Source organism: Epinephelus fuscoguttatus, linkage group LG2 (genome assembly GCF_011397635.1).
Source record: "Epinephelus fuscoguttatus linkage group LG2, E.fuscoguttatus.final_Chr_v1".
Lineage (NCBI taxonomy): Eukaryota > Metazoa > Chordata > Actinopteri > Perciformes > Serranidae > Epinephelus > Epinephelus fuscoguttatus.
Genome location: NC_064753.1, coordinates 4,676,757 through 4,703,062, shown reverse-complemented (window position 1 = coordinate 4,703,062; position 26,306 = coordinate 4,676,757). Strand labels below are relative to the sequence as shown.

The 26,306-nt window shown below is 40.9% G+C and overlaps 1 protein-coding gene across 2 annotated transcripts in view; it reads right to left on the bottom strand.

Moving 5' to 3' along the window:
- Positions 1-6,325, bottom strand: part of LOC125904945 (SH3 and multiple ankyrin repeat domains protein 2-like) — a 465,143-nt gene extending 458,818 nt beyond the window's left edge. For both annotated transcript variants that reach the window (XM_049602644.1, XM_049602655.1), the window contains exon 1: positions 6,011-6,325. The gene's annotated coding sequence lies outside the window, so the exon portion shown is untranslated. The remainder of the gene's footprint in view (positions 1-6,010) is intronic.
- Positions 6,326-26,306: the final 19,981 nt, after the last annotated feature.

The following is a 26,306-nucleotide window of genomic DNA, read 5'->3' as shown; positions in this document are numbered from 1 at the left end:
GGCCCCTTGCTAAGGGCCATCCAGTCCCTGTACCGAAGGAGCATGAGTCTGGTTCGCGTGGCTGGCAGTAAGTCGGACCTGTTCCCGGTTAGGGTTGGACTCCGCCAGGGCTGCCCTTTGTCACCGGTTCTGTTCATAACTTTTATGGACAGAATTTCTAGGCGCAGCCGAGTGGTGGAGGGTGTCAGGTTCGGTGATGGGAGAATCTCGTCCCTGCTTTTTGCGGATGACGTGGTCCTCCTAGCTCCATCGAACAGTGACCTCCAGCTCTCGCTGGGACAGTTCGCAGCCGAGTGTGAAGCGGCTGGGATGAGAATCAGCACCTCCAAGTCCGAGGCCATGGTCCTCAGCCGGAAAAGGGTGGATTGCCCACTCCAGGTCAGGGGGGAGGTCCTTCCTCAGGTGGAGGAGTTTAAGTATCTCGGGATCTTGTTCACGAGTGAGGGTAGGATGGAGCGGGAGATTGACAGGCGGATTGGGGCAGCGTTAGCAGTGATGCGGGCGCTTAACCGGTCCGTTGTGGTGAAAAGGGAGCTTGGCCAGAAAGCGAAGCTCTCGATTTACCGGTTGATCTTCGTTCCAACCCTCACCTATGGTCACGAGCTTTGGGTAGTGACCGAAAGAATGAGATCGCGAATACAAGCGGCCGAAATGAGTTTCCTCCGCAGGGTGGCTGGGCTCAGCCTTAGGGATAGGGTGAGGAGCTCAGACATTCGGGAGGGACTCGGAGTAGAGCCGCTGCTCCTCCACATCGAGAGGAGCCAGTTGAGGTGGTTCGGGCATCTGGTAAGGATGCCTTCCGGACGCCTCCCTTGGGAGGTGTTTCGGGCATGTCCAACCGGGAGGAGACCTCAGGGCCGCCCCAGGACACGCTGGAGGGACTACATCACCCGGCTGGCCTGGGAACACCTCGGGGTTCCCGCGGAAGAGCTGATGGAAGTGGCTGGGGAGAGGACTGTCTGGGCTTCCTTGCTGAGGCTGCTGCCCCCGCGACCCGGACCCGGATAAGCGGAGGACGACAACGACGACAATTTGCAATTTTTTGCAAATGTATTCATTTGTGTGTTGTAAAACAAATATGAAAAGAAAATGTTGTTGTTAAACCTAGGAGGTAAAGTTAGAATCTTTGTTACCAAACAGAAAAATATGACCAGAAAAAGACTGTAGCTCAGTTTTTTTTACAGCTACAATGGCTTGTTGAAAAGACCTCCAATATGATGAGGCAGTCTTTTTTTGAATTCAATTTGCAAATTTTTGTATTGTGAAATAAATAAAAATTTTGTTGTTAAAGGTTTTGTTGTTAAACCTAAGAGGTAAAGTTATGATATTGTGGAAACGCAAATAAAAAGACAAAGCTTTGTTATCAAACCAAAAAAGACTAAGGCTGATTAATTTTCAAAAGAGGAATGAATTTACCATTAACACCCATTGACAGATCTTTGACACTAATGAGTGTTATTTTGAGAAAAATGTCAGAAATGTCTTCTATATGGTCTATTTAGTCTATTTTATGTCCCCCATAATTTTCCTTGATAGATAAATTATCCAGGTTCTTAACGCCAAATGTGACATATATGTAACATTACAGATCTCTGACAGTAAGGGGTGGTATTTTGAAAAAAATGTCAGAAATATGTTCTATGTGGTCTATTTAGTCTGTTTTATGCCCCCCATAATTTTCCTTTAAGGAGAAATTGGTCCGGGTTCTTATGGGTTAAAACTGTTAAAACTTAAGTGTATTGGGGCTTAGAACGTTACGATGAAAGTACATCATGGCCATTGATACTATTTGAATTTGAGCATGTTTTACCACTTGAGAACAGACAAAAAAAAGGTTTAAAATCCACATTTACCACATTGAGATACCAAGAGCTTGAGGATCACCACAGAAAACTCTATGCACTGATTTCGTATTTGGTATAACTTTTGAAATTTAGAGATTTCTGTGAGAATTGCATTTTTAAGTGACTGGATGGTAAGCACTTCTGTTCTGGAAACTGCTAAAAAAAAAACTCCCTTATTGTCAATACACCCATGAAAGAAATTCATTGTCTGAATACTTGAGGTCTCTAGTTTGTGGCTGTAAAGTTTCATGAGACTCTGATTATCCTAGAAGTCACTATAGATCATTTTATACAGTAATGTCCGTTTCCAAAGCATTGGTCTCACTACAATGAAATTGCTACTATGGGGGCTAACATCATCACACATGAATAACACTAAAGTCACTGAATCCAAAAGAATCTCAGCTTTCCAGCCAGACCCAATTTATGAAATTCAAAGACTACTGGTATGCAGAAATATTAAAAAACAATAGGCAAAAATAACACAGCTATACTGCATACAAAAAAACATGCATGGTTTTTGCCGAAAATTATAAGCTGTTAGCATAAAGGGGGCATGTCTTTGCAGGGGAGACTCATGGGTACCAATAGAACCCATTTTCATTTAAAAATCTCAAGGTCAAGGGACCCCTATAAAAAGGCCATGCCTTTTGTTCCTTGCCAAAATCTACCTGTGATTTCCGTTCTGAGAGCATGACATGGCTAGAACAACTGGATTCCACAGGGTTTCTAGTTTTATATGATATCATTAGCATCACTCTAGCTTTAAGTTTTAAATGAGCCTGCTATCACCTCTTAAAGACCGGCCGCATGCTGGGTCTCAGAGGGTTGAAATACTCTGAAAACCAGCAAAAGTCCACATTACTGATCAATAAGCAATACTGATATTGAGCTAATTTTAGTGATCATCAAGTCTCTTCTGTAGTGGAATTAACATCATATTAAATCAAATCAAATCAAATCATGTTTATCTATATAGCGCATTTAAAAACAACCACAGCTGACCAAAGTGCTGTACAAGATAAAAGAATGACACGCAATACAAAATGTACACAAATAAGAGACAGGCAGAAAAAAACTGGTAAGAACAATTACAAATATGAAAAGATAAGATGAAATGCTAAAATATTAAAATCACTACAGACAACCAAAGGCCATTGAAAACATGTACGTTTTAAGATTTGTCTTAAAAGTGTCAATGGAGGGACATTTGATTAAGAGGGGAAAGCTATTCCAGAGCTTTGGAGCAGCGACTACATGCATACTCTTATCAAGACGGCCCACCAGCAGATGGAGACATGAAATACAATCCTTTTCAATGTACGTAATATTCATTCACTGTGCAAAATAAGAAAAAGCATGTTGTCCAAATCCGGCCAATACCTATAATGTGCCAATATTATCATTCCTATCTATCTATGATAAACCTATCTATGTCTATGATAAGCGTAGGCGTTGGCAAGGTCATGTTAGATACACGGAGGAGGAGAGCAAGCGTAACACGCCAAACTAAAACATAACATTACCTGTCCTGCACAGTCAAACGCAACCCCGGAGATGTTACGGGAGCAGTTACATCAGTCGGAGGCCTCCACGTGGGAAGACGGGCAGGACGCTCAGCCAATCACTGCATTCGGTCCAAATGCAATGACTGGTCAGAATTTTCTTAGAACCATATGAGAATGGTATAATTATGAGTTTGTATCTCTGGTGGAATTCACTTACATTTTAGTGTGCCATCAGAAACCGCCTAAAATGACATACCCAAATTAAAATGACTGAACCGCTCTGACTACATGCATGCATGAGGTCTTGCCAGAAAGAAAACTCCCTGAAGTTTTCTGTGAAAGTGTCAGAAACACTCTATCTGATACAGAGACAGAGTAATGGGCCTTTGAAGTCATTAAAAAATTGAAGATTTTGCCTAAAATAAAATAAAAAATCTTTTTCAGGATGAATAACTGTCTGTGGCTTCATCTGTGTACGTAAATGACACTATGGGGCTGTAGGCACACTATCAGTGAACACTTGTTTCAAATTTGAAGAAGATTGCACAAAGTATGACCATTCTACAGTGTTTTTTCCATGAAAAGATCCAGGCGGAGCTCCAAATGACAAGTCGGTCTCTCGGCTTCAAAACAGTACTGTCAGTGATCAAACAACACTCAGCCAGCTTCTAACATTGTACCATATTGAAATCAGGTGTGATTGTGATAGCTGATGTTGTTTTTGACACAGAAACACCATAAAATATCACCAAATAAAGCCACATGAAACATGAAAGTTATGATCCCACTTTCTAGACGGTCTATCTCAGCCAAAAATAGTGGTAGGAGTGAGACTAGGAGTGAGCTAAGTCCTTGCTAACAGCTGCTCATAAGACTGCGTGTAATCCTGTAACTTTTCCCGCTGAAATACGGCATGACATGACATCACCACCCATCGCGATTTTGGACTATGTGTGTTTAGGCTGCTCTTGTGTGAAATACATAAGAAATAAAAGAATTATTATATTTTGAAAAGTCGAGAGCTTCCTGAATCCGGCAATACTAAACATCACATGGTTTGATGACATAGTGCACCTGGGAGATACCATTTAACAGAGAAGGAGGAGAGCGAGGACATCAGCGTCCTGGCGGTAATAGCATTTTAACCTATACAAAGAAATGCGTAAAATTTCCAGAAAAGTAAGTGTCGCTTTAAAAGCTGCTAATTGTGGAGAAAGGAACACTGTTTTACCAAAAATCATTTTTTTTGCAAATTCATATCTTAGTGTTACTGTGAAAGGGTTAAAAACAAGTATTCAAGTATCATTACTGTTACAGATTAACTTTCCATCCCTCCTCTAATCAGTTATCAAACTACTTGTTTAGGTCTGCTGCAGAGCTTTTAGAGCCAAATTGCATTAGTGTATTAACAATTACTTTGTCTAACAAGTAATTAACTATTTACAGCTGAAGACTTGATCACTGACCGAGAAACGTGACCTTTGTTAAAAACTTCACTGACACTTGTAACTGCAGAATCATGGGTCTATTACAGTGGTTCCTAAACTTCCTGTGTCATGTCTCTTTTGGAGGCCAAAAAAATGTCTCACACTGCACCGCTCACATAAATATCGTTTACATCAACAATAGTGAGGAAACTAAAAGGAGACATATAGAATTTTATTGAAATGTCCTTCAAAAACATGAACTGTATGTTTCTTTTCACACTTAAAGTTTTTGTTATGGAAATGAACCTTAAGTTGAACTTTGCCCAAACTGTTTATCTTTGCCAAATGACTCAGTTTCAGACCTTTTTCACAGCAGACCTGCTGTAGTACAAGACGAATGCATGAGAAGATTAACATGAACAACGCATGGGGGTTTTTTAGGCTTGATTGATGTTCCAGCTATTGCAATACAATGCAGCAATTCATATTATTAGTTACACCTTTTTGCGAAAAATGCCTGCTGTAAAAAATTTCTGTTTAACATCAGTTTGACTTCATATTTCACATTTTCCCCATGGTCACATGTGCCTTTAGGAACCAGTGTTTTTTTTAATAATGAGACATATTATTTATGACTTTATTAATGACTGCACAGACTTTTGATGGCAGGCAGAGAGATTTTTGCACCAGGCAACAAAAAGCTACTCTTAATAATTGTTTATAACTATAAACGAAAGTGTTTACTAGCTAATAATTAAGTCTTTTCTAGCACCAAATGCGTGATTCTTATTTTTAAGTTCTACAAATAATTGAGTCAAAAGCTGTACAGTAAACAAAACCAGTCTTCATTATGTGCTTTTCACCCCCCCCCCCAAACACAAACGCACACCATTGGGGCCCTGGGTAATCAGTCCCACTATGACACCCCATTAAGTTACAGTTACGTTTAGCTATAAATGTGCCTTGTTGGAAAGTAGCGCCGTAATTTAACATGAAATGAGAACAGCTATGGCCAGTATGATGCACAGTGTTTCAAAGCTGCAGGAAAAACCATGACTCCACACGGAAATGGTCCATCTCAAGAGGCTTAAAACAGAGAGAGAAGTGCGTCGAGGTGAACTATGAACTCACTTTAAAGTCTCACTAAGAAGAGTCCATGCAGTATTATTACAGGCTCAATTTAATGTTTTGTTTATAAGGATGTAAAAAGTAACAAGAGGTGAAGGCTTACCTTGAACGTCGTTCCTGGTTCCTTCTCACTCAGACTGTTTTATTCCCTTCGCCCTGCAATCCTCTTTCTCTCTTCCTTCCTCGGTCACTCGTTCCTAACGTCGCTTCATGCCTCCGACTCTCCGGGCGCACCGCGGACGGTGGACCAGCTCTGCCTGGGGAAACTTCCACTCAAAGTAAGGATGTGTGGAGGAAAGAAAAGGGCAGCGATGGGCAGGAGGAGAGCGCCGAGGCAGGGACAGGAGGACGGAGAGAGGAGCGCGAGGCAGCGGGTACGTTTTAAACCTGATCTCCCGACGAGAAACCCGACTGCTGCCGCGCTGAAATTCAATCTGAGGCAACAGACACTCTGCGCTGCTCCGAGCAGCTCCGAGGGGGGGGGGGCGTTTATTATAAGGACACAAGCAAGCGCCTTCCGACAAGACAGGTGGATATGCTCCTTTGGATATCTCTGTCATTTTTGTCACCCCAGGCCAGAGCAGAAATCTCCCTGAAAGTGCACATACAGTAGATTCTAACATGGAATTCATGCTCAGAGTCGACACGGAGCTATTCAGCTGGTTATAAATAGCAAAAATACAGTGAAGCCTGCTGCAATTTATTAAAACATCTTCACCTCCAACTGCAACCTGGTAACTGGTAATGGGTGAGATATTTCACTCATAACCATAAATGGGAAGCTCACTGTGGTGCTAGACCAAGAGTAAGGGAATCGCCAGAGTCAGAGGGATTCATCCTCTCGGCAACATGAGTATTGGTGCAGTATTTCATGGCAATCCATCCAATAGTTATTGAGAGATATCAGAATCAGAGTGGTGGACAGAGACAGACAGATGTTCCCACCCTTAAAGCCATGCTGCTAATTGAAGCTATGCACTACAAATGTTATTGTATGGCTGGTTTATAGCCAGAGTCTGTTTGTTTTGAATTACAACTGAATTTTGTAAAATAATAACATATGATCTTGTCATCATGATATGATTCCACTGAAAGGCAACGAAACAATATTGAACTGACGCTCAGCCTCAGAGAGTTAGCATGTTAGCATCGCCCTGGTTCCCTCAACAAAAAGCCAGTGGGATTTTCCTTTGGATTTTTGCTGCTTTTTGCAGTAAATAAGCTATGTGGCAAATAAAATTTTATGATACCTAAGGCTCATTTATACTCCCTCTACGTACGAAAATAGATATGTCTGTTTCAAACATCACTGCCCTCATACTTCCATGCATCCTTTATGATAGCATAGATGTCAGTGGAGAGCAGAGTCAAAAGTTTCACACAGCAACAAACGAGGTGGCAGTGGAGGAGGCTGTAATATTATAACTTTAACGGAGGCAGCGTTGTAGGCGGTGGTGGTCTTTGCGGCCATTATATACATTCCGACATATGGACAGAGAATTCTTTTCACTATATTACCGATTTGTTCTATTATGCCATTATTTAAATTTCTTTGTTGTCTCCTATGGTTGTATTTTGCTTGAACTATGCTACACTGCCTCTATGATCTCTGACGGTACTGCTCCGTTTTTGTTTATATCCATAAGCTTTCCGAAAACGTTAAACACTGCCAGTAGTGGATCCCGATATGGGCCGAGTGGGCGTTTGCCCAGGGCGGCATTTTGTCACGACGTGTGGGGGTGGGGCCGGCAGGAGCGGCAAACTGTGTCGGACTCTGGTCATTTTCAGTCAGGTAAATGCGGCCCAGCCCCACTAGTGTGCTCACCTGTGTATGTGTGTGTGTGTGTGTGTGTGTGTGTGTGTGCGCGCATATTGGAGGGGAACTCTGCCGTGTGCGATACAGAGAGCAGAGGAGAATTGTAAACGTGCGACCATGTAGAGACAGAAATGTCATGCCATGGTGTAATTAAGATAAATAACATAAGGCTATTTAGTTTGTTTAATAAAAGGACAAGGTAGCCTATAGACCTGTTGTATAGGAAAGGTAACCTTAAATGACTTGTGTTGTGATCTGGCACTATATAGAAAATAAAATTAAATAAAATTAACTTGACCTTCAAGGGGGGGCGGGGGGTGCCGTTTGGGGGGCGGGGCGCCCCCTAATATAATGGTAGGGGAAACACTGCTTGTGGTTCTCAGTTCAGAGGCCAAATAATGAAACCTTGTAGTTGTTGCCTAATTCTGTGTTTTTTTTGTTTGTTTTTTAGGGGAGTGGGGCAGGGGGGCACCACAGGGGGTTGTCGCCCAGGGCGCCATTTAGGCTAGAACGGCCACTGAACATTGAGCACAAATGAGCCCTTGCACATTTTGTCCAGGAAGATTATCTTCACAAACACTTATTGAAGCCTAAATACAATCACCAGAGTTAAAAAGCTAACGTTATGGGGCATCGGTAGGGTAGTGGATAGTGGCGGCGCCCCATGTACAGAGGCAGTGCCTTGCTGCAGCACCCGTGGGTTCGATTCCAGCCTGCGACCCTTTGCTGTGTGTCACTCCATTCTCTCTCTCTCTCTCTCTCTCTCTCTCCCCATTTCACACACTATCCTGTCCATTAAAGGCAAATAGCCCATAAAAATAATCTTTTTTAAAAAAAAAAAGCTTTCGTTACGCTATTAATGAACAACAACACAGTTGCATGACTTCAACATCACAACAAGGCTGTATAGCTGTGTTCAGTATGATGACATTCTGTAGTCTCATTTAGCCACTACATTTTTAAAGACGTAAAAGCTTCAAAATTCATAGGTGGGGTTTTTACTGACAGCTTGTGTTAACCACAGACCTTATTTCAGGCATCTTACCAAAAACGTACTCAGAAAATCCACTGACTTCTAGATGAGGGAACCAGTAATGCTAAAATGCTAAATATTCCAGGTTTTAGGACTCCTGGATTCCTGCCCGACTCTGTGCAATACACTAGTTGATATGTAACCTGTACTGAAAGAAGATTTAAATAATACACGCAACAGATATAGAGGAGCACTTGTTGGCAATGAAATTTTGTTCTCAGGCTCCCTCCAACAACGCTACAACAAAATCTGTTACACAAAAATCACAAGCATGAGAATCTAAGACATAAGACACTTATACCACCTTTTCGTCAATTTAGCTTGGGTTTTTTGAACCAGTTCGGTTCAGGATTTGGAACTTTGGTGCAGTCTAGTGAACCAACATCTGTTTCTACCAGTTTTATATGGAACCATTGTAATCAAGTATGTTATATCAATGGAGGGCATAGCACAAGGCACAACAGAAGTAAACAGTAGCAGCAAAATAGCGGACTACATCGATTACCTGCAAACTTTATCTGTGTTGTTACAAAATTTTGTTTTTACCCAAAATACAAGCATGAACCAACTTTTAAGGAGATCATCTTGTAGAATATGACACACCCACTAATGTCGTAACGGTTCGCACTTCAGGTCAAGGAAAACCTGCTATGTTTTGTTGTTTGTTGTTCTTTCCAGCTGAAAACCAACCAATTTATTTTTGGTTGAAATGCTCTGAATGGTTCAGAATTAGGTGCGGAAACCAGAACGGAACTGGCTCCACGTAGGTGGAAAAGGGGTAACAGTAGTGCAAAAGTTAAAATACAGGAATAAGATACATAAAAAAAATATATAAAACCTAATAGATCTGTGTAAAGTAGTGATAAAATGAATAAATTGTAGTATGGTCAGGGCGTGCAGTAATGTAATAAAATATATTGATTTTACAGTTTAGAAATGAAACTGAGGTTTGCAGAAAAAACATCTTCCTAATGAAGAACAATTGATGTCTAATTAATATGAACAAATGACTCGACGATGACGTAAAAACAAAGCCGACAACACTAAATGACTGATATCTGTGCTACTGATAGGTCCTTTCAGTCATGTAGAATGGGCTGACTCTGAGATGGGATATGCCAACTGATTCATCTATCTGCCCTTTGAGCAAATTGTCTGTCTGGCAACTCCTCTGCTCTCCTCTCTCTCTCACCTTCACTTCCTAACTGTCTATGTGTGTCCCGGAAATATTGGAGACTGGAGTGCCCCCTGCAAATAAACGGTCATTACCATGACAACCAGGCTACAAGCTGGAATGGGATGATGTTGATGCATGGCAACAGTGGCAGGCAGCCAGACCAACAGCCTGGCTCTACCCCAGGGGCAAACCGACGTGTGAACTCCAGGGTTTGATTCTAGTGTGTGCACACACTGTTTTTTATTTCTAGTTCATATCCACTGACAGCAGTTCAACATAAAAGACATGCAGGTACCAGAGTGTGTGTTCTGCCATGTTCCTCTCCACAGCCAGTATTCACACTTGAGCAACAAAGGACTCAGGCCTCTGTTTGGATCAAAACTGTGTACGTGTGGTTTATGGACAAGATCCTAAACCACCTGTCCACTTTTCCATCTTCCAGCTATGCCCAAACATCATGTTGATTACAAAACATGGCTGACTGTACCCTGAGATGAATAGTTTGACAGTGTGGGAAATACACATATCAGGTTTGTTGCTGAGAGTTAGAGGAGAAGATAGCGGTATCAGTCATCTCTTCCCTTCCCTTTCAACAAGAATGAACAAGTGAATATATGTATTTTCCAAAATATCCAACTAAACTCAACAGCCTGCCAGCAGCCCTCCTAAGGTGATTTTTGATGAATATGATACAAAAACATCCATAGATATCCACAAACTGCTGTTACTGCCATTTTAAACGTTCATAATTCTCCACATTTTATCCATAATTTCTGCCTTTCTGCATATAGACAAACTGACTGGCAGCTGCAATGATGGAGGTGAACTCCAGGGGCCGTATTCCTAAAGATTCTTAGCGCAAAGAGTTGCTCCTAGTGGCCAAATTCTAAGAAAATTCTTAGAATCATGATGTTTTCTAAGAATTTCCCTTCAAAGTTAAGAGTAGATCCTGGTAAAGATTAAAGGTATTCCTAAAGAAGAGCTCCTAAGGTGAGATCTGTTAAGAGCAGGGAGGAGGACTTTTAAGAGGCTTAGGAATTACTTTTATTCTCATTGACCAATTGAGCCAGAAGCAAACACTGTTCCTCTGTCCAGTTGGGTTTCCTACTTCTTTTCTTCTCCATTGCTGTTCAGTTTCTGGAAGATTTAAATGCCAATTAACACTGCTTCTTATAGGCCGGTTAGCAATCACAGAAATTGATGAAATGGATGAAGTGCAAAAATTACCAGCATGGTAAATGAATGTAAGCAAATAAATATAACTATCAGCATGTGAATACTGTGCAAGTGGGCCTGAGTTTTCACAGCCTACGGCCATAGGGAGCACCACCACAGAGACCACCCCGACCCAGATAGACCGGGTTAAGAGTTTCTGTCCATTCCTTGCTCAGAGTTCTCTGAGAATGTTCTGGAATCACTCCTAAGCTAAGACTCCTTGCTAGGAATTTTTAGGCTAAGGTAGGAGCTCTCTGAGAAGATTCTCAGAATCTTTAAGAATACGGGCCCAGGTCTTTCCATTGACATCTCACTCACCTGAATAGGAGCTTCCAATGCTGTTACTATGGCCTCGATAGCCAACCAGGGCCTGAGCTGAAGGAACACATTTTCTGTTGTTCAAAGGTATTTAAAGAGCCAGCAATTGCCAACCTCACCCAAGGCTTATGGGTCTTGTAGTCAGTGACATTCCTGACCTCCAGAAGAGTTTTTTAAACCTTTACTGTCATCAAAGACTGTTATGAATGTATAGAAGTCATAAGCAATTAGCTCCTCTGTTGTTTTGAAGGGGAAATACGCCTTTCTTATCAATTTAGGTTTTCTTGGTTTTTATATACAGTAAGCTCTTAAAGGAGCTATATGTAAGAAATCTAAAGCAAATAGTCGTAAAATACTCCTAATATGTCACAGAGACTAAGGAATAATGTTCATATTACATACTGATCTCACCGACAACAATAGTACAGCCAGAATATTCGCATTTAAAAAAACATTTTTACAGGCTGCAAATCATGTTTATGTTTTGAATTTGTGTTTTGGCCTGTTGCGCCACCCAGCGCCGTCTACCAGTCACGCAGTCAGTAGAGTCTCAGCATCAGTTACAGTTACGACTGAGCTACAGCAGCATGGCAAGCAGCATTAGCAGTGTCCCAGTGCATAGCATTAGCAGCCGGCTCCTCAGCTGTATCCCAGCAGCAGCGTTAGCAGCAGAGAAGCCGGACTTGCTCGAACGGTCCGCTGGAAAACTGAAGATCAAGGACGCGGCGACGCAGCCCTGCCACGGCAGCTGCCCGTGGGCAAACAAATCAGTCTCCAGTGTGCCGCTATCCAGCAACCTTGAATCTGTAGGGGGGGGGGGGCGGACACGACTCGTGGCAGTATTTTGAATTTGAGTGCAGTTTTGGCCACATTCTTACATACAGCGCCTTCAGATAAACATTTCTGTCCATTTTGACTTGTTTTTCACTCATATTCACACATTCAGTACATTGTTTCACCTTGCTTTTTGAAAAGTGACAAAACCTTAGAAAAACCTATTTTCTTTTTCTTTTTTTTTTCTTTTTTTAATTTTTGTGATGTTGTTATCTCCTTGGAATTTAGACTATGTGAATGATGTGGCCCTATTGTGTTTTCCAGCAAATACGTCCCAGTTCTAGACATCTGCAGCAAGAAAATATTCAGGCAAAGATAAAAAAAAAAACATTTTCAGTGTTGAAACTTCTATAACTCATTGATGATTGTGAATGTTGGCGAAGAAACTTCATAATGTTGCTTTTCAAATGAGACCATGCATGTACATGGAACAATAATAGCTTTCAATTTACTCTGGGTAGGCCTTGAATAGGGATTTTAGGTGAATTTGGGTAAATTTTACAGGACCTTAAAGAGTTTTTTTTTTAAAGTAAATATAACTAAAGAGTTACGTTTATAATTTCAGTAGTCAGGAGCAGTCCAGTCATGTGAATTAGAACATCTCTAAACACCAGGGACCAAAAACCACAAACTTGTGATGTTGTCATGCTAAAAAGCTTCCAGTACAAGCAAGTGAGACTTGTGTACCAATCAGTGTTTCTCAAAGTCTTATATGTATCACTGAAACAAACAAGAAAGCAGTCCTCCAGCATGGCTGCACAATGATCAAAATCTGTAATAATGTTTAATCTGCATGCATCAGGCTCTGCATAGTGAATTATGGGATACATGTGCCAGATATTTTTAATTCAAGGTGAAAATGTTCAAAAAAGTCTCTCACAAAGAAATCGCTTGAAATGCTGCTGGACCCACACCAAAATCTAATCACTTGCTCCTCAGACAATGAACTAACATTCAAAAATGTATAGAAATCTGTTAACAAGTTATGGAATGGATATCCTGCCAACTAGCATACAAATGTGACCAAATAATATGACTATATCTGACAGAGAGGAGACTGAAAGGCAAAAAAATAAAAACTCACTATTCAATCAACAAAATACAACCAGAATAAACAGTTAAGCATTAAACAATGTTTTGGAATTAACCAAACCTTACCACCTTCACTGTGAGAAGATTAGCATATCGACCATAAAAAAGGGTCTGGATCATGACATTGACAGCTCTAAACACAACTGCCATGGATGGTATTTACAGGTTTTTTTTTACAGTTGCCAACAAGCATTTACCGCCTTTACCTAACAGCAATACACCCACTTTACACAATTAGCCAAATAGTTAATGTTCTGCTTAAAACCACATTTTGTTGTATTTTGTTGTTGTTGTTTTGTTGTACATTTCTTGAGAGTTGAGTATGTTCACTTTAAGCATCATATTATCTTAAAGACAATGAGGCATCTTCATGTTATCGATAACATATTCTCACTCCCAACTCATTACATATTGGTGCTTGTTCAGTTGACTTTTGACATGTACATGACCCGCTACTTTCCTGGATGTGCCGTTGTTGACAGTCTGGGACACTGTCAATGTACGCCTGTAACATGCATTATGTCTATTCAAAATACACTTCCAGTTCCAAAGGAAATGTACAGTTTCAGCTCATTAGATGCATACAGTTTGTTTTTGGGTTTTTTTGTAAATATAATTACAACGTCAGTAAAACATCTCGTATTTACATTTTTTTCCTTGTGCAACAAACACACATGGTTAGGTTTAGGCAACAAACATGTGGTTAGGTTTAGACAACAAATGTACGTGGTTAGGTTTGGAAAAAAACATCATGGTTTAGCTCAACACTCATACAGGAAGCAAACAGCACCCATCCACCACCCTTCCCTCGAGGGAGGGGTGGTGGATGTAGCATTTCAACCTGATGTTGTCCAGCAGCTTTATGTATAAGCTCATACTGTCGCAGCAGTTTATCATACCGCTGTGTAAGGATGGTTTTTCTTGTCAGTGCCTGATGCTGAAATCACCGACCAAGCAGCAGTATTTGATGGCTTCTGAATGAGAACACTTCATTTCATTTCATTTATTATAAAAGTAACACTACAACAACACTAGGTGTGTTGTGTGTGTAGCTAAAACTGGCCTGACTCCATTAAAAACTTGTTTTCAGCATGTTCCTGTTCAGCAGCACAAAAACAAATTACAATACAAAATAAAAACAGAAACAATCAACAGAGACAAGACCACAACAGAACATAGGCAGCTACATAGACATTACAGAGTAGAGGTCTTATGTGTAGTAAGCAAGATGGCATATGAGACTTGAATCAGTGGTCGCAGGTATGTCCTTCTATCAAATAGTGTTTAGATGTATGTTTGAAATGTGCAATAGAGATTATTGTTTCAATGTATGTTACAGTCAAGTTCCATCTGAATACACTCTTCATGTCAAATAGTTTTATATTCAATGTTATTTCTCTGTTCAGAGTGAGCTCATATGGCTCTTGCATCACATTTCCACCAGGCACACGTATCTAAGCTTTCCAGTATCACAGGTAATACCATTGTTTTGTTCTGTCCACATGAAGTCAGACTGAATGTTGGAGCACACTGGCAGGTTGACTGTAATTTGTGTCTGACCTTCATTGGGCTGAAAACTGTCCACCCATGCTCCAGTTTACATGACTGAAACGTCAGTTCTTAGTCTTTTGCACCCACAGACCTGAACCTGTAAAGGAAATCTGGGTTGCGTTTAGCATTTATTCAGATGAAAACAGTAGTGTGTTGAACTCTCTTGTGTAACACAGGCGCATTGCCTTATAGTAGCCTGGTAAGACCATCGTAATGATGTGAGCTCAACATTCTGGGGTACAGCTGTGTGCTCAGTGTACTCTAGGCTGAATACACACAGCTGATTTAGTTTCATACAGAGGATGAACCCTAAAGCTTCTCCAGAAACAGCAGTTACTGTGGGAGAAGGAATGGTAAATGTGTGTTAAGATGAATACACGTGCAGATTGTATTAGTAAGCAGTCAGGTGCAGTATGATTCTTCTTACCAGTTAGTAAAAGCTGGTGAGGTGTGAAGCTGAGCTCCCACTAAACATATTTATCTTATCATTATCACCACCATCCCTATCATCATTATCATCATCATCATCATCATCATCATCATCGTAATCATCATCATCATCATCACCATCATCACCGTCAGCATCATTATCATCACCGTCAGCATCACCACCATCACCATCATCAGGGTAATCATCACTTTCAGCATCACCATTATCACCATTATCATCATCATCATCATCATCATCATCACTGTCAGCATCACCACCATCACCATCATCACCATAGTCATCACCGTCAGCATCATCATCACTATCATCACTGTCATCATCATCATGATCACCATCGCCATCACCATTATCATCATTATCATCACCGTCAGCATCACCACCATCATCATTAACGTCACCACCACCATCATCATCGTCATCATTATCATCAAAATCAACCATCATCATTATTACCATCCTCACATCATCATCACCATCATTGTGATTACCATCATCACCATCATTATCATCATCATCAGGACTCCTTCTTCCCCCACGGCTTTGCCTATGCCTGTCCATGAATATCACAAACAGAATCGGTGACAAGGGGCAGTCATCATTATTATCATCGTTATCATCATCAGTATTTGTATAAGAATGTTAATTAGCAGACTGCTATAAATCTATTATTTTTTATGTTTTTGAGGTCAAAATGAAAAATACTGTCTTGTTGTGTTTTTAACTCAATAAAATCTTCCATGAGACCATTGCTTCTTAAAATATTCAGTAACAGATAGATATCTGGCAGGATACGATGCAAAACTGGCTGTCATGACACCATTATGACAGTGTAATGAATAAATTCTTTGACCTCAAGTAAAGTGGTACCATTTGATCTGTCATGACAGCCAGTCTTCTATCTGACAGAGTGTTAGAATTAGTCTGTAACCATGGACATCTAATTATAATAATCATTATGTCAACTTGTCATAAACACAAAAAGAGTTGCATTTTTTTTTAATGTCAACTTGTCATGACAAAGACATCCTCTGGTAATGTCATCCTGGTTAATGTGAAGTTGTCATTATAAGGACATCCCAAACAAATTTAATGTGAAGTTGTCATGACAAAGACAATTTCTGGTAATGCCACTTTAATTAATGTCAAGTTGTCATAATCAAGACAACCCAAACAATGTCAACTTGTCATTATAAAAACTGAATGACACTTAATGACAGCAGTCATAAACGTTTATGACATGTACATAATGTTTATGACAGGTTCATGACAGTGTCATGTCACTCTTATGTAGATACCTTCAAGTAAAGTGTTACCAAATATTCTTTCTTACAAAAACTTTGATGATAATTTAATATAATGCTTCTCTACACTCAAACATTATTTTATGTTATGATGAAAAAAAATCAGTTTCTTCTAAAGAAGCCATCATTTCTGCATAACTACTTGATTTTTATGGTAATATTTTTATACAAAGAAAATAATTGAAAGCCTCCATTACTTTTAGAAGTCTTGGTAAATGCGGGTAAGTCATGATCATAGTTATCATCTTCAGTTCTGTAGGATGTGTGTATTTTTATACCTTTCTTATAAGGTGGTGCCATTCCACGTCATCCTCAACAAGAAGCATTATTTTTCATCACACCTTCAGCCACAGTTGCATTCATCATACCTGCCGACTTGCCTCTATTTGAGCAGGTCCCACATGCAGCACACCAGCACAGCCAGATGGAGCTCTGCCAATGACAACCTGCAGTCAGCTCTCCATGGCACATCATCTGACAGCTTTGAGCCAGTCACTGCTCAACATTTTGGGGCTACTCAGGTAATGTAACTAATGTGGGGTTAGGGGTCTTTTTCACGTGTATTTAAACATCTCCAGTTCTATACCTTTGTAATGTATTAACTGTGTGTTGGCTTTGGAAACTGCTTTCAATTCATGGCTGTAAAAAAAACAAAACAGAAGCACTGACCTGATCTTACTAGAAATCAGTTGATTAAGATGCATATCAGTGCCATCCTTCTACAGTAGTTTCACGCTTTATCAATAATGTTTTGTGTCATCTCATGAAATCAAAACTAGGTATCTAAATTAAAATGGAATATGCTGAGGGTATCATGTTGTGGGTACATGTTTAATATTTCAGGATGCTTCCCTTTTATCCCAGAGATAAACTAAAGCTGCTTCCAGGAATGGTTATATTTAAAGTTTATTTCTTCCTCTTGGTGACAAAATAGCAGCTTCAATGTTGTATTTCACTTTGCTGGTCTCCACTATCACCAACTCTTTTTATTCCTCTATACTGTGACTTCTAAAGGACACTGTAACCCTCAAAACTGCACTCTTAAACAATTTGGCTTTTGTTATGTGTGCCTTAAACATGGTTATAAGTCACATCAGTTTGGGCACCAACTTAAGTCTACCTTTTGTTGATTGCACTTGACAAAGAAGCTCATCACTACCTGCAGAAAAAGTGACACCAGCACATTGACATGGGGAACAGGAACATTTTCTGCACCTAGTGACCTTGTATTATTTCACGGAAAATTCCGGTAGCATGTATAGATGCATAGCCTGTATAAAAGACTGGATGTAGCTACCGTAACATCACCCATTGTTTTTTGGACTGATGTTTTGAAGCCTCAAGTTCGGCATTTTGGCTGTTGATATTTTAGTGTTTTGGAGCCAGAAGTGGCCATATATGAATGAGAGGGTGGAGCTGTTAAGGAGTGAGGGGTGGCTCTGATTCACCGTGTACCAACGCCTCACAGACAGTCTGTCACTCAAGCAGCCGCACCATTAGATATATGTGACTCTTTTTTTCTAATTTGTTTCTTTTCTTTTTTTCTTTCTTTTTTTTGGCATTTTTGCCTTCAGTAGATAGAAAAGTTTTAGGGTGAAAGGGGAAGAGAGAGAGGGGATGACATGTAGCAAAGGGCCAGCATTGGGATCAAACCTGCAGCTGCTGCAGCAAGGACATGGCCTTTGGCACCCAGGTGAGCAGACCTTAATGAGTTATATCCCATTGTCATAGCTGCCATTCTTTGGGGGCATGAATGGAAGTTGGAAGTCCATACTAATACACTCTGACAACACTGCAGTCATAGAAATCCTAAACAAAGGGCAATCGCGTTCCCCTGCCATCATGCAGTTCATGCGCAGACTCACATTAATCTCAGCTCAACACCAGTTCATTCTCAGGGCAGCCCATATTCCTGGTCACCATAACAACATTGCTGATTCTCTGTCTTGTTTCTTGTTCCAGAAATACACTTGGCCCCAGAATCAGATCTCCACCCCACACCAGTCCCACAGTTTTCAGCAACAACATTCAACTAGCTCCTCAACTGAGAAATCTCTAATGCTTCACAAGAAGGAATCCTTAACAGCCTTGCCCCAAGCACTCTTTCAGCCTACTGAACTGGCTGGAATTGCTTCAAGGCATATCACGCCACTTACCAGCTGCCATTTCCATCTCTAAACATCATGTCCATATGAAATTTTATCATTCCAATTAAAATCCGGTCCTCCACTATCTAGCTGGTATCAACTTTGTTATCAAACTAATCACAGGCCACCATCGTACTTCTTTCTCTCACTTTCATGTCACAATGCTGATCAAAGGCTTGCGTAAACAGGAGCCCACTCTCACAGCTAAACGCTTGTCACTCACCTCTGATCTTCTCAGCCTCTGTATTCATTCTCTATGCTCAAGCTATATATCCCCGATGGTCGACTCAACCCTAGAATCCATGTTTCTGTTGGCTTTCTTTGGCTGCCTAAGGTGCTCTGAATTTTCCCCTACTTCATCTGCCTACAATCCTTCTCATCATCCCAGTCTATCTGACTCTTTCCTATTTACACTTTCTGCCTCAACTCCTATCTCAGTCCATACGGGCCACTGACCAAATACATCAGCTCTAGGTATGCAGCCAATGCTTCATCTCAATACCCTCTCTTTCTCACCGAAGCAGGAAAAATGGCCACTCAGTTCAGGTTCCAGAAACATTTTCTCAAAGTCCTGGGCATTTCAGGCATATCCCCAGAACACCACTTAAGCCATTCTTTCCACATTGGGGTTGCATCCACAGCAGCTGACCGGGCATCTCAAATCAAACAATCCAGGTCCTCGGCCGCTGGTCATCTCAGGCATATTGCTCTTACATCTGCAACAATCTTAACAATCTCTGTCAGGCTCACACTCTACTCACTTTAAATCTGACTTTTGGGGGCCTGTAAGCAGCTCGAGTGGTTAAAATGCCTGAGATGGAACCCCCACACTGAGTCTCCCTCTGCCCGATCTCCAGGTCATCCTCCCAGACCAACCTAAAGGCCCTGACACACCAAGCCGGTGAGCATCGGTCGCCCTAGTTCTTGCGGTGTGTCCCGCGCCATCGGCACTTCGGTGTCGGCGGCTTTTCGGCCGATTGAGCATGTTGAATCGGCAGTGGAGCTTGTTGGTGAGAGAGATCACTCTGATTGGCTGTTCAGGTTTTTATTTCCTCGCCCCTGTAGCAAGTGAATCTGCCTGTAGTGAAACCGGGGCTAACCGGTGCTTCCTCCACAGGCTCCACTTCACTCAGCTGCCCAACAGACCTGTTGCTTATTCCCATTTTAACCTGAATAGCCACAGCATGACTGGAAGGAAGTTCAGCCAGTTAGCCTCCACTAGCCTCCCAGCTAGCCCTGGCTCTCCGTTTGGATCCAACCGGAGCACCGAGCCCCGGTTAGTTATTCAGGTTAAAATGGGAAGAAGCAACGGTTTTGTCGGGCAGCTGAGTGAAATGGAGCCTGCGGAAGAAACACCGGGACCATCTGGATGTAATAGTCCGTGGAGATGCTGCGGTGCTTGGCTGCACAGATAGGAAACCTCTCAGCTGACAGGATGTACCACTCACTCACTCCGCTACTTTGTTTATCTCATGCATTTCTCGGACTTCCGATTTCACTTTTTGCGTTATTTCCTCTCACGCAAGCGCACGTATGTGCTACTTGGCTGTCGGATGTAATCTTTGTAAAGTGGTCAAATGCAACTGACACAGGGCGACATGAGGCGAGGTAGATAATGCAACAGTTGGCTTTCGTTGCCACTAGTTCTTTGATGTCAGTTTGGCATGTCAGCACCTTAACAGAAGTCATCCCTCTTGCACCTTCACCCCCGCTTACATCCATTCACCATTCCTCAACAACTAACACCTCCTGAATTACAATAAACATTTGAATGACATATTGTTGTGGTGTGGTCTTTGCTAGTAAAATGAAGTTCATCAACCATTGTTTATTCAGGGAAAATTGACTGAGCATTAAGCTCTTTTACAGCAATACCCTGAGTTCACATTCAATGGGCTGGAAGGATACAAATATATAATCAGGGTGGAAGTAACGAATCACAAATACTCACGTTACTGTAATTAAGTAGATTTTTTGGGTACTTGTACTTTTATGAGTATTTTATTCAAGTGTGTAATTTTACTCATACTTGAGTACAATTTACACCATGTAATCTACTTCACTACTTTTAAAATCATGAGTCGCTACTGAGTACACCCACAATTTGAATTAATATTCAAACCTTTCATCTGCATCTTTGTAGCCAATAAGGCTGTCCGATTGTGACCGCGCCACTTAATCTATGACGTAAGGAAAGGACAACTCCGCTGCAGCAGGCAGAGGTGTCTGGCGGTAACATACCTACACAGCGGACTAGAGACTAATTTATGGACTGAAGATTTGGAGACAAAGAAGCCAAGGGTGAGTGTCCATGCGCTCTGTGCAAATCCTGTGAGCTCCACGTCGCAACATAACAGCTTACCGGCGACAGAGAAGTCCTACTCCAGGTCCAGTAATTTCCTCTTTCGTTGGTGTCATGACTGCCCAGTAGTACCTGGACAACGGAGCCATGGCGGCACACTGTATGTGGCGTGTCAGAGGAGAAACGAGCCGTTCACATTTCTTTCTCTGTGGCAGGTAACGGCCCACAAACCTCACCACACTTTAGGGACTGTTCTTTACTTATGAAGGGACTGTCAGGGGAGGAGGGTGGCTGGTTGATTTTTATTTCATTTATTTATTTTATTTTGATCCCCCCTATGTTAATCACTTATTGATGCTGTTTTTGAAGTATGAATAAGTCAGTAAGTAATTTATTCCATTGAAATATCATTGATGTATTATAGAAAAGTGATTTATCTTTTTATAAATGACAAAAGGCACATCTGCCTCATTTTTGCTGTGGTATCGTGATACTACTCAGAACCATGATACTTTCACTGGTATCGTACAGTGGGTCCCAATTTTGATACCGTGACAACACTAGATGTCACAACCATTCCATTCAGAGTCGTGCAGTGAGGCGGCTCGGGTGCCGCTTAAAAAAGTGTTCCCCCACTTTTGGGAGTGGGGGAACACTGCTCTCTCAGAGGCCCAAAGTGTTCCCCTACTTCTAATTTTACAAATTAAGCACTGGTTATTAGTTTGGCTAAGCTAAGTCTGCAAAGATATTGTTACGTACTAACGTGTGCGCGTGCCTGCATGCATAATTAAGCTACAATTCTTAGAAATGTTTTAGCTTAATATTTGGACAACCACCGTCATTACAATAAATTAAATCTGTAGTCATTTAATACTCACAGGCCTACATTCAGCAGGCCTATATTTTGTGCTAGAGTGACGCAATGTTATATGAAACATTAACCATGAAAATTAACCATGTCATGTTAGCTTGTCGGTAAGGGGGGTGAATAGTGCTCCAAATTCAGGCTAACGTTTAGCCTGGAAAACAGGGCACAAGCAAGGGGTCCCTTGTTCTCTTACTTCAAGATACCTGAATGAAGATGTTTTCGTATGATAAGCGTTACCCCTTTACAGACACATCCATTTCACTCTAATTCCTTGCAGTTTTGTGCAAAACTCACGCGGTTATTTTGCGTGTGGTATTTGTGTAATTTCTCCTATTCTATTTTATTATTCCTGCATATTGGGGTCCGTAAACAGTATTACAGTTGGATAAATTGGGGCTGACTGTAAAGCTGTGACTCTTGTGGAGTCAGTGAGCCCCATGTATTCATGTGCGTGCCATGTGTTTACACTCTTGCCTCATAATAGGCATATCATTGTAGTAATTTCACTGTATATGGTGAGCTGTTTTTGATATTTTATACAGGTGAATCGAATCGAATGCCTGCTACTGACGACACAATAAAACATCCATTGGTTAAAAGTAATTAATACACTGAGTAGTTTTTGTTACCTCAAGCCTGGATTATTGTAACTCTCTATTATCAGTTAGCTCTAGTAAGTCCTTAAAAACTCTCCAGCTAATTCAGAATGCAGCAGCACGTGTACTAACAGGAACTAAGAAACGAGATCATATTTCTCCTGTTTTAGCTTCTCTGCACTGGCTCCCTGTATCCAGAACTGAATTTAAAATCCTACTGTTAACTTATAAAGCTCTAAATGGTCAAGCTCCGTCATATCTTAGAGAGCTCATAGTGCCATATTATCCCACCAGAACACTGCGCTCTGAGAACGCAGGGTTACTCGTGGTCCCTAAAGTCTCCAAAAGTAGATCAGGAGCCAGAGCCTTCAGCTATCAGGCTCTTCTCCTGTGGAATCATCTTCCTGTTACAGTCTGGGAGGCAGACACCGTCTTCACATTTAAGACTAGACTTAAGACTTTCCTCTTTGATAAAGCTTATAGTTAGGGCTGGCTCAGGCTTGCCCTGTACCAGCCCCTAATTAGGCTGACTTAGGCCTAGTCTGCCGGGGGACCCCTCTATAATACACCGGGCACCTTCTCTCCTTCTCTCTCTCTCTCTCTCTCTCTCTCTCTCTCTCTCTCTCTCGTATCCTATTACTGCATCTTGCTAACTCGGCCATTCTGGATGTCACTAACTCGGCTTCTTCTCCAGAGCCTTTGTGCTCCACTGTCTCTCAGATTAACTCATATCGCAGTGGTGCCTGGATAGCATGACGTGTGTGGTTGTGCTGCTGCCGTGGTCCTGCCAGATGCCTCCTGCTGCTGCTGCTGCCATCATTAGTCATTAGTCATACTTCTACTGTTATTATTCACATATGATTATTATCACACATGTATACTGCCAGATACTAATATATACTTTCAACATATTGTACCACAGTAGCCAGAACTATAACAATAATATTATTACTTTCATTAATGTTGTTGTAAGCTACTGTCATTACCTGCCGTCTGTACTGCATCTCTCTCTCTCTCTCTCTTTCTATCTCATTGTGTCATACAGATTACTGTTAATTTATTATGCTGATCTGTTCTGTACGACATCTATTGCACGTCTGTCCGTCCTGGAAGAGGGATCCCTCCTCAGTTGCTCTTCCTGAGGTTTCTACCATTTTTTTCCCCGTTAAAGGTTTTTTTTGGGGGAGTTTTTCCTTATCCACTGTGAGGGTCCAAAGGACAGAGGGATGTTGTATGCTGTAAAGCCCTGTGAGGCAAATTGTGATTTGTGATATTGGGCTTTATAAATAAAATTGAATTGAATTGAAGAGTACTTTGTACTTTTACTTAAGTATTTTTTAAACACCAGTACTTTTACTTGTAATTGAGTACAATTTAAGCAATGTAACAGTATTTTTCAGTACTCTTTCCACCTCTGTATATAATTGCAATAAAGTGATGACAAAGGTCCATTAAAAACAAATAAGTAGCAGCAATGTCTATCAAGTATTATAAACAGCAATATAAAACAGTAAAAAGATGAAAAAGTTAAATAATTTAGAATAGAGTCTGCCATAAAGGACAGATATATAACAACAACAACAACAACAACAATAATAACAACAATAAAAACAGTAATATGTAAAAAATAATGTCTGTCAGTCAACCAAAGCAGCAACACTGTAAAACAACCATATCATCTAGCATATACTTGAAATGATCTACCAATTTCAATATGTCTTGTAAATTGTTCCATTAATGTGGGGCGAAAAAACTAAAAGCTAATTTACCTAGCTCTGTACTGATTAGAGGAGTTTCGAGGGATAAAAATGTGATCATGTGATCATGTGCGATGAGAGATGGATTTGATTTTTAAAAGAGAAGTGATGTAGAAGAGTAGCTTTCCAATCAATGCCTATAAACAAAAAGGAGACTTTTTCCCCTTCCATCATTGAGAGATGACCATCCCACATTCTGATACAGGTCACAGTAGTGAGTTATAAAATCATCCCCAGTAACAAAACGGAGACAACTGTGGTAGACTGTATCAAGGGATTTCAGTGTGGATTGAGCTGCATGCATATACAAAATATCGCCATAATCTGACATTATAGTTGACTGAGCTTGTCATCTAGCCAGATGCCAAGGTATTTGTTATCTGTAACACTTTCAATGTTGGTGCCACTGAGGGAAAGGATGGAAAAGGCGACAAGATCACACTTCATTGACCTTGTGAATAACATGAATGAAGTTTTGGTTTAATTTAAAATAAGTCGAAGTTTTTTGAGGGATTTCTGCACGCAGTCAAATGCACACTGAAGGTTTGATACAGCTTCTTCTAGTGATGGTGCACAAGCATAAAGAATTGTGTCATCTGCATAAAAATCTTCCACTTTTTTAATCTTAAAAACTGGGTTCTATCAGTGAGGTAATCCTGAAACCATTTAGAGGATGCTTCATCAAAACCCAGCAAGGCCAGTTTATGCAGAAGCAGTATGTGACCAACAGTATCAAAAGCCTTTGACAAGTCTATAAATAAGGCCACACAGTGTCTCCTACGATCTAACGCTGAAACTATATCATTTAGAAACACAGTTGCTGCTGTAATGGTGCTATGGCCGGATCTAAACCTCTATATATGTATATTGTATATACTATATATAAACTTTATTAATCCCACTCAGGGCAAATTCAACTTTTTTCACTCCGTTGTCATTAACACACAGGTCCTAAATACACACACATGCACAAACAGGACCTATACATGCACAAAGTGGAGAGATGTCAGAGCGAGGGGGCTGCCTTGCTCAAGGGCATCTTGGCAGTGCCCAGGAGGTGAACTGGCACTTCTCCAGCCACCAGTCCATGCTCTGTGTTTGGTCCTGATGGGGACGTGAACCGGCAACCCTCCAGTTCCCTATGGAACTGCCGCCCATTTACAAAATATTCCAACACTTTAGCTAGGTAAGATAGTTTGAAGATGCTTTATTTCTTTGTAAAATAAACTCACTTAAATCATTATTAAACCAAGGGTTACATCTGTTTTTAATCCACAGTCTCCTAACTGGTGCGTGCCTATCCGCTAAGGAGTTAAAAACAGACAGAAAGCATTGCAGTGCCAGGTCAACATCTGGGATGAGACTTATGAGAGAGAGGTCCCTGACATGTAGGTCATGTAAGAAAGCCTGTTCAACAAAGTTTTTAAATGACCTCTTATGGATATACTGCGGTCCCATTCTTTTTGATTTACAATTTCTAATGCAGCCCACTGGGCAGTGGTCGCTAAAATCAATAGGGAACACACAACTATGTGAATAATGATGTGGTCTATTGGTAAGAATGAGATCTTAGCAGGGAGGAATGACTGTGAATTTTCATATTCGGTCAAGTCGGCTCTGTGATCGTTTGGGTGAGATTTAATTCTGTGCAAATGTCTTTCAAATCATCAGCTACATGGGACATCCAATTTAGGTTAAAATCTCCTAAAATAAGTGTTTCAGAACTTATCAGAGTGATAAAAAGATCTGATGAACTGTTAAGAGCATCTGAACCAGCGGAGGGTGGAGGATATACACCTACAGTACAATAACCAGAGTGCAGCCATGCAGACTCATTTTAATGGTAACGGCTAATATTTCGAACTGATCTGGGACAGAGTTGGAGATTTTTACAGATGCACTTAAGTTGTTTCTGGCATAAATAGCCACTCCATCACTAGG